This window comes from Cyprinus carpio, chromosome B7 (genome assembly GCF_018340385.1).
Source record: "Cyprinus carpio isolate SPL01 chromosome B7, ASM1834038v1, whole genome shotgun sequence".
Lineage (NCBI taxonomy): Eukaryota > Metazoa > Chordata > Actinopteri > Cypriniformes > Cyprinidae > Cyprinus > Cyprinus carpio.
Window position 1 is genome coordinate 25525592 of NC_056603.1, and position 13095 is coordinate 25538686.

Below are 13095 nucleotides of genomic sequence, written 5' to 3' on the forward strand. Positions count from 1 at the left end.
TATGGATCTCAAAATCATAGTTATTGTTGAAAAGGGTTCAAATACACTAAAACAGCTGTGGATAATTCAGGTAACAACACAGTATTAAGAATCAAGTGTATGTAGACTATTGAATAGGGTCATTTTTACAATTTTCACTATTATTTTCTCTTGTAGACTATGTAAACATCTTTTATGTGAAATATCTTGTTCAGGTCAGTACTAAATAAACAATAACATGGATTTTGCATGATCCTCTTATTTTGGCAAAATAATTAACATTTTGCAGATACTTCAAGGTGTATGTAAATTTTGACTTCAACTGTTTTTGCAGATACTTCAAGGTGTATGTAAATTTTGACTTCAATCTTGTGACAGCAGTGCCCTTCCCAGGGTGCAAAGACATGTGGACCACACTGTAGAGCTGCAAGAAATCAAGTAATTATGATTCAATAATGTGTAAGCTTACTTGTTGACGATGTATGGGCTAAAATCACAGACTGTGTTGCCTATAACATTACATGTGTATTTCATACACTCCAACAATACATCAAAGTTATTAAAAAAAAAAAAAAAAACACATCATATCATGCTTGACATTGCTAAAGAATTTGACATACATTTTACTTGTCTTTGTTGTCTGATAGATCATTAGTCGATAGATAAAAGTAATTGACCACTAATCATATTTGTATTATCATAATCATTTTTATCAATTACCATGCTACAGAACTGGTCTCCCGCCTAAATAGTTAATAACTTGGTACCAATATCTCAGACCCCAATCCACCCATTTACATAGCAAGTGAAACTGCTATTTCTCAACCATGTCTAAGTAAGTGACTATTTAAAGATTTCCAGTACAGTTATTGATCGCGTCATCAGTCATGAAGCGGACTGCAAAGTTATATATTTTTGCGCACTGTAACGTTAAATGTTATGTCTAAAAACTTGCTCGTTTTTGTCAGTGACAGGCTCGAATCGGACAACATTAAAAAAGGAATTCCTAGAGAGAGAGAGAGAATTGCTCTATTGTAATATCCCTTTTGTTTAAACTCAAACGGCCTTTATCGATCTCCTCAAACCCAGCAGACTCCATTGGCAAGCAAGGTAAATTTACCTCGCATACCATAGTAAAGCAAGATTCATTCAAACTCAACAGAAACAAAATAAAACTCACCTAAACAGTCTGGGTTTGTCTTTACGTAGTTCCAACAATCATCGAATCTAGTTTTGGTCGAAATAAACCCTAAGCTAATTCACTAGATGTGAAAATGTCGGGAGAGCAGAGGGTGAAAAAGCGCGTAATGTTAACTCACTGAGTTTCGACTATAGTTTTGAGGGAGGAGATTATAACGTTTGCTGGCTAAACTTGCAGTTTCATACCACACTTAAAATCATGAACACTAGAATAAAAACATATAATAATCAAATTAACTTACCAAACATGCATAAATCCTCCGTTCTGCTTCTTTCTCTGGTCAGCAGCAGCTGTGTTGTCTGTTTTGTGATGTCAAGTGGTGCACTATTTACAGCAATTCTAAAATATACTGTTAAATAAGCCCACCAAGTGAAAATTACCCAGAATGCAATCTAAATTACAGTATTTTACTGTAATGGAAAATGTGGTATTGTACTGTAGGGTTTTACAGTAGTGTGCTGCTAAATCTACAGTGATTTCTAACAGTGTGGAAACAAAATTACAAAGTACTGTAAAGTTGCATTACAGTACATTGCTGTAAAACCAAAATACAGTAATTTACTGGCAACCATGCTGCCAGTAACTTACTGTAAAAATGCAGGAAAATGTTTAACAATGTACCCAATACCTGAACTTATCAGCTACCTTACTAACTATTAATAAGCAGCAAATTAGTAGTTTATTAAGGCAAAATACTATTTAATGGTTTATTAATAGGGAGAATTGGACCTTAAACTGACTATTAGTTAAACTACTAAACTGAGCCTAAACTTAACAAAAACTTAAACTACTAAACTAAACCTTACTAACTATTAATAAGCAGTAAATTAGTAGTTCATTAAGGCAAAAGTCAGAGTTAATTATTTAGTAATAATACTTGTTATAATTTACATGTTTGATTATTTAAAAAAATAATAATGTCAGATGATGATGCAGTCACAGGATCTTTCAGCAGGGACAAACTCAACCATGCTAACTAGTCGAACCTTGACCTCTTTGTACACGTGTGTCTCTTTTCTCCAGTACTTTATAATAATAGATGGTCCTGATAGTTTTAATAATTTCTTTACAAGCAATCCACATTATGTCGGCAAATCTATTGTTAAAATGCTTTGGTTGGGTGATTGTCTCCCTAACGTCAGCCTTTGTCACCACCTCAAAGGCTCTGTTATGCACAATGCAAGTCCACTGACCTTGAAGCGGCCTTTATGGCAGACCTAAAAGAAGCACTTTAGGATGCCGTGGGTGCTGAGAGGGATGCAAGACTGAGCGCTTCTCATGTTTGATCCTGAACAGCGCTGACATTTCCGACAGCAGATGGTAGCTTTACAAATTTCTTTAATCCTGCAAGCGAAACATTCACTGTCAAAGGGGGCAACACCTTGGTGATTCTCTAAATATTGACTTTTAGACTATAAGGTCAAAATCAAGGGGATAACATTCAAAAGGTTCCATTAGCAGATGCAATGTATATGAGCTAGTTTACTTGCTTTATTTATTTATTTTTAGCATAAATAAATAGAGCCACTTGGGTTGTTTATTATAAAGTCATTATTGTCATTCTCAGCGCCCTTACTGACTTTGTAAAAAAAAACTGTATTAAATATTTTAATTGTTCAATAATATTATTGTCTTATGATGTTTTGAATGAGGTGACCTTCTGGATGAGTTTAACAACGACATAGTTTGCTAGCTTTATAAATGTTGTAGCTGCAGTATAAAAGCATGTGACATTTCTCTTTCATTTCTGTTAAGTGAAGGTCATTTGCTATGGAACGATGAAGTTTTATTTATTTATTTGACATATATATTTGGCAGTACATTCTCAACACAACTTTTTCCACGGTGGTAGCTGTAAAATCTATAACAATTATTTTCTATTTAATCACAAATATTTTCAAGCTACGTGAGCACTTGTATTTTACTCATTGCAAAGTTGAAAGAAATTAACAGCATGTCTTAAAAAAATAAATACTGTAAATAAAGGAGTAAATAAATTGTAATTATATGTTTAATTCCTAGTCATGTGTTGTCAATGAGAAATGCAAAATAATCATAAATTGTACAAATGATCAAACAATTAAATTATATAATATTGGGGTATTATATTGTAGCAATACTTTGAAATTTAAAACTACTTTCAAATAATGAATCAATCAGCTGCTTATTTACAATGTCTCTGTGTTCTCACACTTGTTACAGATGTGTCACCAGTACAATACAAGAGAAATAATTTACTTATCCTTACATGTACTGTGATCATTTACATGTATTGTGATCCTGATTTATGGAGTAATAATGATAGATTCTTCATATATTTTAGTTGTATTTGTATCACCATGCTTTATTTTCCCAACACAACCAGTAAAACTATGCAGGGAGAATACTAATCAAAATTAAGACACAAGATGCAGCCAAAGGTCAAACAAAACATTTATGTACATACCACAATGCGTAAAAAAAAAAAAAAAAAAAAATGCATTGGCTACAAAATGAAATTGCATAGTCTACAGTTATTCATAGTAAAGTACAGAATACACTGTTTTACAGTTACTCTTTAATAAATATTTTCTATACTCTATCTGCATGGCTAGATATATCAGTTCTATATCAGACATTTTAGGGTCCTTGCACTTGGCCAAAATGGTGATTTAAATAATTTCCTCCGCTTGCGTCACACAGTGTAATACTTCAATTAAGTCTGCAGTATTTCCAGGCATAAATTCTATCAGCAGGCCTCTAACAATTTATTTTTACGTTGTGGACATATTTACATGGCTAGCTAAAGTAATGTTTGTCCTTGGCCAGATATTGCATCCCAGCAGGGAAAATGTCAGCCTTACACCCAAGAAAGTAGTACATTATGGAATAATGCACTTGGTTTTATTGGTCATGGTTAGAATGACATCTGAAGGCTGCTCCAGTAATGCTAACCTATCATATGAAATGTATTCAAGAGACAGCACCACACTATATTCTAGGTTTGAAGACTATTGAAAACATCAGGGTGACAGTTAGTACCGCCTCATAATAAACAAAAGACATGCCATGAGCCTGAGTTTCATGATTTTTATTTTTTTCCCACACACTGGTCATTTTTACAGTAAACTCATAAAGAACTCTAAAGTGCTTTTCACACAACACTTAACCTCGGGTTAACGTCTTTGTAAATGCTGTAAATACCCGTTTTAATGCTGGGTTACGTTTCAGAGTTGTGAAAAGCAGAACTTTTGCCCTTTAATTGAGCTAGCATGGGAAAAATGGTCAGTTCACACTTCATCAACACATACCAACAAAAGTCAACAGACACCTTCGTTAAGTTTTGTCGGATCATTGCGTTGTCGTCTGTCGCCATTGGTCTACAATATTGTTTTCGCAGATTAAAGGTTGAATCTGTGTTTTTCAGGTCTTGAAATGTCCTTGAAAATACATACACAAAGTAATGTACTGTACTTTACTGTCATCGTTGATCTGCATCTGTCGGTGGCCTTTTGAAAACAAGTTGTTTAGCAACATACAACCAATGAAACTGCCTCAGTGCATACCTCATTAAAAATGAATGGGCTTTTTACAGTCACAGAAACTTTCATGCTGTTTTTAGCACCAGTGTCTGAGAAAAACAAATGAGTTAACTGAAGTGATGAAGAGAAACTATTATTGTTGCTGTATTTTCTTAAGATGTCTAAGATTTAAATGTGGCAACCTTCCTGTATATAGTCAAGCAATTATTGAAACTAACATGCTTTGATTCTCTAATCAATATAACCTCATAAATAAGAAAAGTAGTTTAACACATATTCACAATATATTTAGTCTGAAATCTCAAAATTGAAACCCAGGATTAATTACTAACCAAAGGTAAAGTACAACTAAATAACATACCAATAAGCAAAATTTATTAGCTTTTTTTTTAATCCATTGTAGGCGTCAAAACCTATTTCTATTTTATAAATGTGTTAATGTGTTAGCAAAACACTTCCAACCCAAAATTGCTGAGAATATACAGGGGGTTTTGGTAACAGGAATGTGTGTTATATGTGAGTGTGACACCATATGGCATAATGGCAAAATGCTGTGCTGAGTGGGAGAGAGAAATACAGGAGTGAAAATGTATTTTATTCAGAACAGGGGATTTTATAATCACTGCAGGAATATAAAGTACATGTCAACAGCCTATGCCGTTTAATGTTTGGAAAAAAAATGAGGCCAATGATTTCAACCTTGAAACATTTGACTCCCACGTGTACAGGAGCAGCAAGAGGATCTGTTTATCAAAGCCCCAGGTGTCAGTGTTTTTCAAAAGTAGAGATCTTAAGCTCCTAGAAACACAAAAAAGGGTCATTAGCTCACTTTACAATTGAAGGAACTCGCCTTTGGCAGATGGGCAGTCATTTTTAAAAAGAGAAACCAAGATTAAAGTGGAAAGAGCCCCACTGGTAACCAATCTGCATGCCGATAGCGAGCTCTCTCTGTATTTTGTTCACAGTGGCATTTTATCCTCTGTTTTTGTGTTTTCTTCTTCTTTTTTTTTTCAGTTCCGACGTGATGAAATTTTATTACCCCACTCTCTTCTCTCTCATTCTCACTTGTTTTGAAGATTAGATATTACATCAGGTGATGTGGTCAAAGTTACCGCATCAGCCCTTTCACACTATGCAATGCAGAAAAATAAGACAAATCGCCAACAAATGCACATTGATGCATAATCTCAAACCATACAACCAACCAATGCACATTAATGAATAATCTCAAGCAATTCAGTTATGCTACTTTGTGAATAAAGTTGTTCTTTATGCTTCAGTCTAGCAATTTCTCACTTTTTGACCTCACTTTAAGTGCCTTAATGGGTATGTAGTATTCTTTCCTTGCAGATAACCCCCAGTGAAAAATGTACTATGCAATAAATGTGTTTTTTAAAAGCCTCTTATGGTGAGAGATTATCCTATAAATGTTTATTTTGCTCCCTTGTATTCTCTTGATTATGACAGATTTTTGAATATGCAGTTACGATCAGTGGAAGGATTTAAAACTTTGAGTAATGGCACTCATGCTCCGTTGCCTTGGCTGCTTTCCTGTAATTCTCCATTTTCACTAATGGCTGGCAAAGTGAGATCTCCCATGATACTGTCACACTGTTCCTGAGCTGTGTTATGGTGCAGCAGTGCAAGATGGACTGATGACCGCTTTCTAGGAGAGAAGCACTTACTTACACTAAACAAAATCACACTTACGGTAAAGTTTATATGTTTATAATAAAATGCTATATTGTTATAGGCTTTAAAAATTTGGACTTAACATTTGGATTTATTTATTTATTTATTTATTTATTATTGCTGTTTTTAAGATTATACTATATATTTAATATTGTATATGCAAACTTAATATTAAAGTCATTTGGCAGTATATTCTCAACACAACTTTTTCCACGGTGGTAGCTGTAAAATCTATAACAATTATTTTCTATTTAATCAAAAATATTTTCCAGCAACGTGAGCACTTGTATTTTATTCATTGCAAAGTTAAACCAAAATTAACAGCATGTCTTAAAATAAATAAATACTGTAAATAAAGGGTTAATAAATTGTAATTATGTGTTTTATTCCTAGTCACGTGTTGTCAATGAGAAATGCTAAATACTCATAAATTGTACAAATGATCAAACAATTAAATTATATAATATTGGGGTATTATATTGTAACAATACTTTGACATTTAAAACTACTTTCAAATAATTAATCAATCAGCTGCTTATTCACAATGTCTCTGTGTTCTCACACTTGTTACAGATGTGTCACAAGTACAATACACGAGAAATAATTTACTTATCCTTACATGTACTGTGATCATTTACATGTATTGTGATATTTATTTATTATTATTACTGTTTCTAAAATGATCCTATGCTCACCAAAACTGCATTTATTTGATCAAAAAATACAGTAAAAACTGTAATATTGTGAAACAGTATTTCAATTTAAAAGAACTGTTTTCTATTTTAATATAGTGACCATGTAATTTATTCTTGTGATGTCAAAGCTGATTTTTCAGCAGAGTTTGGGATTATTTGTTTAATAATCAGTAGTATTAGTAGTATTTTATATTAAGCAACATTCAACATTAAGCATCAAATCAGCATATCAGAATGATTTCTAAAAGTCATATGACACTGACAACTGAAGGAATAGCTGCTGGGAATTCAGCTTTACCATCACAGGAATAAATTACTTTTTAAAATATATTCAAACAAAAAATATAGATTTCTAAATTTGAATATAATTTCACAATCTGTTTTACTGTATTTTGGATCAAATAAATGCAACCTTGGGGGGCATATGGCTCGTAATAAAAAAAATAAAATAAAATAAAATATTAAAAAATTATATATAATAAAAAAAAATTATTACAAACTTTTGACCGGTAGTTTATATACAGAAATACACACTTATAGACTTGAAAAAGTCTGACTGTCTAAAATCGTTCATGTGTCTACAAGAGAATTTGCCTTGGTTTGTTATATTGTATTTTTGTTGACAATATCTCACTACTGCCATCGGCAGTCCCATGGGTTCTCTTCTAAGTGACAGCAGGCTGAAGTTGAAAGCAATGTGCAACTGACAGAAAACACAGACTTAGAACATGTTTACCATTGCAATTCACAAATGACTGCATAGCCACAGAGACAACTGCTATAAATAATAGTTATGTGCAGACGTTAATAAGAAATCCTAAGCATATCTTGTGGTGAAATGTGTCATGAAAATAATTATAACAATATTATAATATTGCATATTCTTTTCATTACATTTTATTACAAGCATGTCAAGTCGTGCACTAGCCATACCACAAATATCCTGTCAAGTTCCCTCACACACACACACACACACACACACACACACACACACTAAACAATCGCAATAATACTGATGACATTAACAAACTGCATCTTCTCCTACTCATGTGTCAAGAAAGAAAGAAAAAAAAAGGAAAAAAGAAAAGATGAAATAATTCCAGGGAGACATGATCTCAATGGCCAACAGTTATTTAAATTAGCACCCCAAAGCTCAAGCCTTTATAATATTTGTCCTCATTGCACGTTTAATTGGCTGGTCTATAATTTTGCGCCGAGAATTAAAATTCATTGACTGAGATAACATAGGCATCCACTTAACCTTCACCCTTATTTTGAACATTTTAATGACTGCCTTGCTTCAGTGACACCATCAGTGTTTATAGCGCTAACGGCAAGAGCAGTATCTGGAGACTAAAGAGAGAGATCTCATTTATACACACAGCCTGTTCTTGCATTTATTTTCACTCTAAATTACCAGGCCTTCTGTTTGTTAAAGCACCTCATCTGCATTGAGCACAGTGAGCGAGGCTTCAGCGGACACAGCCGTGTGTGTGTGTGTGTGTGTGTGTGTGTGTGTGTGTGTGTGTGCGTTTCTCTCTATTTCACAGCCAGACTGGAGCCCTGGAGTCACACAGGAGGAGGAAATCAGCCCTAACACACAACTGTAATCCATCTTAAAAGCACACTAGATAAGCTGTTTAAAGCGTTCAGAAAACAGGGCCCTCTTGAAACACACACACACACACACACACAGACACAATGACATTCAGATGTGCTCCAAGTACGGAATAATTACTGCTCATTCTCACAGATGAGACTATAAATGCTATGAGAATTGTATTTATGTGCTGTTAATATTTTAGTTTGTTTATTTTTCACGAGACGTTTCGTATGTGCTTGTGGAATTAGCAAACTTACCACAGTATCCTTACTATCTATTTCCAAAGAATAATTGCAGTTTGTAAAGGTCTAGGCAGAAAAAAACAAAGAAAGAAAGAAAGAAAGAAAGAAAGAAAGAAAGAAAGAAAGAAAGAAAGAAAGAAAGAAAGAAAGATAAGAGCGAAAGAAAGAAAAAGAAAGAAACGACAAGAAAGAAAAAGAAAGAAAGAAAGAAAGAAAGAAAGAAAGAAAGAAAGAAAGAAAGAAAGAAAGAAAAAAGAAACATTACAAATTGCACCAGCAGCCACTTTTCCAAGTAATACACTCATTTGGTTATTAAGCTCCTAATTACTTTTCCGGATTTCCCCTGGTAACACATGGCTATATCTGAACTTCTGAACTTCACTGGCTACTGCCAATTTAGCTGTCATTCAGTTGAAACATCAGGGCCGAGAGTGTCATTCGTTTCCTGTGAAGAATAATCATTACAGGTAGGGTCCCACTAGCAATTATCTGCCAGGAATTACAAGGTGTCATTGCTAGTAAGAAGGAGAGCGAGAGAGAAATGAAGTGGCCTGGAAGTTTCAGTGAAAATGTTGAGCCTGGATCTCTATCTCAGTCCCTTCCCTCTGTTATCATTCAGTAGCACCAAAAGAAAGTGTATGTTTGTGTGTAAGAGACTTGGTTATTTCAGTTTATGTTGACTGGTAGTAATGTATTCCACCTACTGAGCACTAGCAAGGAATGGAAGCAGAGATAAGACAAATTGATGAGCAGTTGGCTAGGATCTCAGTGACTGTAAAGACGTAGAGGAAGAAGCCTCAGGTCATTAGAATACTGAGGAAATGAAATTGTTTGCAACTTTGAAAAGTCAAACTGTGGGTGCCTCCCCACCGAAAAAGCTGTTAAAGTTGAGCCGGAATAATAATATGCTTGGATTTTGACGAATAAAAATCTATATCCGCTCTATACTCTACGTTCACACAGCAGCACAAGTGTTAAACGCAGACAAAAATGTTATGGTGCTAATGCGCCATCTTTGATATTTACTTTAGTCGCTGTCACCATGGATGCAGGTGTTTTTTAATGTCATCGTGGAAATCTAACTTTGATAAGTCAATGAAAATAAATTTAAATTAAATAATATATGTTGTATTTTTAACTGCACAGTGTCCAGCAAGCTTTGTTTCTAGGAGTCAGTAAACCTTAAAAAAAAAAAAAACACCCTCTACAACACGAACAATAGAAGGGGGTCTGAAAAGAAAAGTCTGCAGAACGAGTGTAAACTATGGGGATTTAAAATATATTGGTACATGACCTCATTAGTTTTAACTGCATGCCATTCTTGATTATAATAGTCAGTGCACCAGCACTCTATTTATTTAAAATATTAAAACAATATTTTGAAGATATATTTAACTAACATCTAACATACAGCACATAATCATGTGTGATCCGTTAATGAAAAGTCAAGAAAAATAAATTTAATATAATAACACATATTACACTTTATACTCCTCAGTGCCCAACAAGGTTTTTTTTTTATTTTTTATTTTTATTTTTTTTACATTTCTAGGAGTCAGTAAGTATGCAAAACAAAAACAACAACAACAAAATCAACGCAATGTAACACAAAAAAAAATAAAAAATAAGAATTAAAAAAAAATAAGTTTTAACCCCCTACTCCAGATTAAAAAAAAATAAATAAATAAAACAGAAGTCTGAACCCCCTATTTCAAACATCTAAAATGTTTTAAGGTGTAAACAAATGCTGATTTAAAAAAGAATTAGTTCATGATCTCTGCATGTCAGTCTTGATTCTAATAGCCATTGGCATCCAGCATACAACACGTGTGTGTGTGTAAAAATATACATTCGGAAGCATCACAACACATTTTGAGGGGGAAAACAACAAGAAACAACGCAAAAAGTACACACAGTTTAAAAATGCTATTTAGAAAGACAGTTTTCTTTTTCCTTTTCTTTTCTTTACAGGAGGCCCTCAATAAAGCTTTCTATGAAACAGGTTAAAGAGATACCAGAAAGAGAAAGTCTCCCTCTAGTCCTAAAGCTAATGAAGTCCACATTGCATTATCTTTCTGATGTAAACTTATCAATTACAGAAGCCCAGTGCTAATGAGTTTCCTCACCACTTTTAGGCGGTTTGTTTCAACACTAGAGGACTGGGCGGTGTGTGTGTGTGTGTATATGTGTGTGTGTGTGTGTGTGTGTGTCATCTGATTAGGAGGTACCGATGTCACAAGAGAGATGTAACACTAATAAATTTTCACCTCCTAAAAATATGGCTTAAAGCTAAATAATAAAAAATAAAAAAAGACTATCTGCTGCAGATCAACTTTAAACTGTAATACGAAAATATTAACACTTTGCTCATGCTGCTTTGTGGCCTTTAGAGATTTCAAACTAGAGACTACAAAATATTGCATGAAGAGACACAAACAATACAACATGTAACCTGAACATGAAAGTCAAGAATAATGATCGTAGTTACTCAATAGCTCTAATGCTACAACTGAAACTGATCATTAAATCATTAGCTACACATGCCTAAAGAGCTAAGAAAATGCTTTTGTGCTTGTGATAATTTAGCCAGTAATAATAACATTAAATAGTTTTAACTAAAAAAAAACAATTCAAGGCTTTGCTCAGGCAAGGTTACATTACAAATAATAAAACTAAACAAACTGCATATAGCTATCTAGTGAGAAATAACTATCTATCTATCTATCTATCTATCTATCTATCTATCTATCTATCTATCTATCTATCTATCTATCTATCTATCTATCTATCTATTACCTAACCAGACCACCAAACCTGTCTCTAACCTTCCCAACAGACATGTGATAGCAATATAACGTCAATATAATGAAAATCATGTTGACGTCAGTATTTGATGCCAGTTTGGCATTGACTTAATGTTGGATTTTGGTTACACAACCTAAAAACAACAAATATCAACATCAGCTGACGTCGGTATTGGACATCAAATTAACATTGACATTTGACCAGGGGCCATTCTAGGATTTTCATTTTAGGGGCGCTCAGCCTCCAACGAGGGTATAATATTGCTAAATTTTATTACCAAAAAGAGCAGTATTCCACTGTATTGCATCGATAGGTATACATATAACTGAATAAGCCAAATAAAAGTCTTCATGATCTCGCTCTCTCATACACACACACACACCTGTTTACTGTACACACACAACATTTTACTGTTTGCATTTCTAGTACAAACCTCCTTAGCTCATCTATGCAAACCACTTTGCCACATGCACTGGAAAATGTATTACACTGAAAGTTACATTTTCAAATGAAAATGGCAACTTGATCGTTTTATAAAATATGCGTTCATATATGCTTCTTTATCAGTGAAGGAAACACATGTGTGAATGCAGCGAAAACTTATTTTATTCCTATTATTAACTTATTATTTTGTAAACTGTATTTATGACAAAGAACAAAACTGCACAGATGCAGATATTATAAAAATCTATCGTTAAATACACACCTTATCCTCTGTTTCTCGCTCTGCGCGCGCCACGGTCTGCGGATTGAAAAAGAACGCACTGAAAGACGAGAGGTAGCCGATCGTAGTCTGCCATGTTGTCATTATGAAATTTAAATTTGTGTACAGTTTATGGAGCTAATCGCAAAATATTAGGGGGGCTGAGTAGTCATTTTAGGCCATAAAAATGGCCTAGCGATGCCCATGCATTTGACATTGAATTGACACTGAATTTTGGGACGCCTGATGTCGCAACCAAAAAATAACCAAATATCAATGTCTTATGACATTGTGTGCTTGATGGGTTAAGTGCATACTAGCCTGCCTCTTTTTGTTTGTTTTTTTTGGACAGAAGACTGCTAAACATTCCGCTTTGCCATCGCGGGAATAAATTACAAATTAAAATGTATTACAATATAAATTTTTAATTGTAATAATATTTTACAATATTACTATTTTACTGTATTTTCGATTAAAGAGACATTATTAAGGGGAATAGGAAACAGTATTGTAAAATAAATAAATGAATGAAAATAATTAAATAATAATAATAAAAAAAAAGTTATGTGGACCCCAAACTTTTTAACGGTGGTGAACATGCTCAAAAGTGTTCGACAATTCTGTTTAAAACTGAGTCAGTACTACAGGTATTAA

The 13095-nt window shown here is 33.7% G+C and overlaps 1 long non-coding RNA gene across 2 annotated transcripts in view; it reads right to left on the reverse strand.

Moving 5' to 3' along the window:
• Nucleotides 1–346: 346 nt before the first annotated feature.
• Nucleotides 347–13095, reverse strand: part of LOC122137989 — a 28766-nt gene continuing 16017 nt past the window's right edge. The window contains exons 2-4 of one of the 2 annotated variants that reach the window (XR_006155208.1): nucleotides 2374–2524; nucleotides 1422–1479; nucleotides 347–403 (exon numbers count right to left, since the gene is read on the reverse strand). This is a non-coding gene — a long non-coding RNA (uncharacterized LOC122137989). Of the gene's footprint in view, nucleotides 404–1421; nucleotides 1530–2373; nucleotides 2525–13095 lie in introns of both variants that reach the window. The other variant, XR_006155207.1, reaches the window with a different exon arrangement.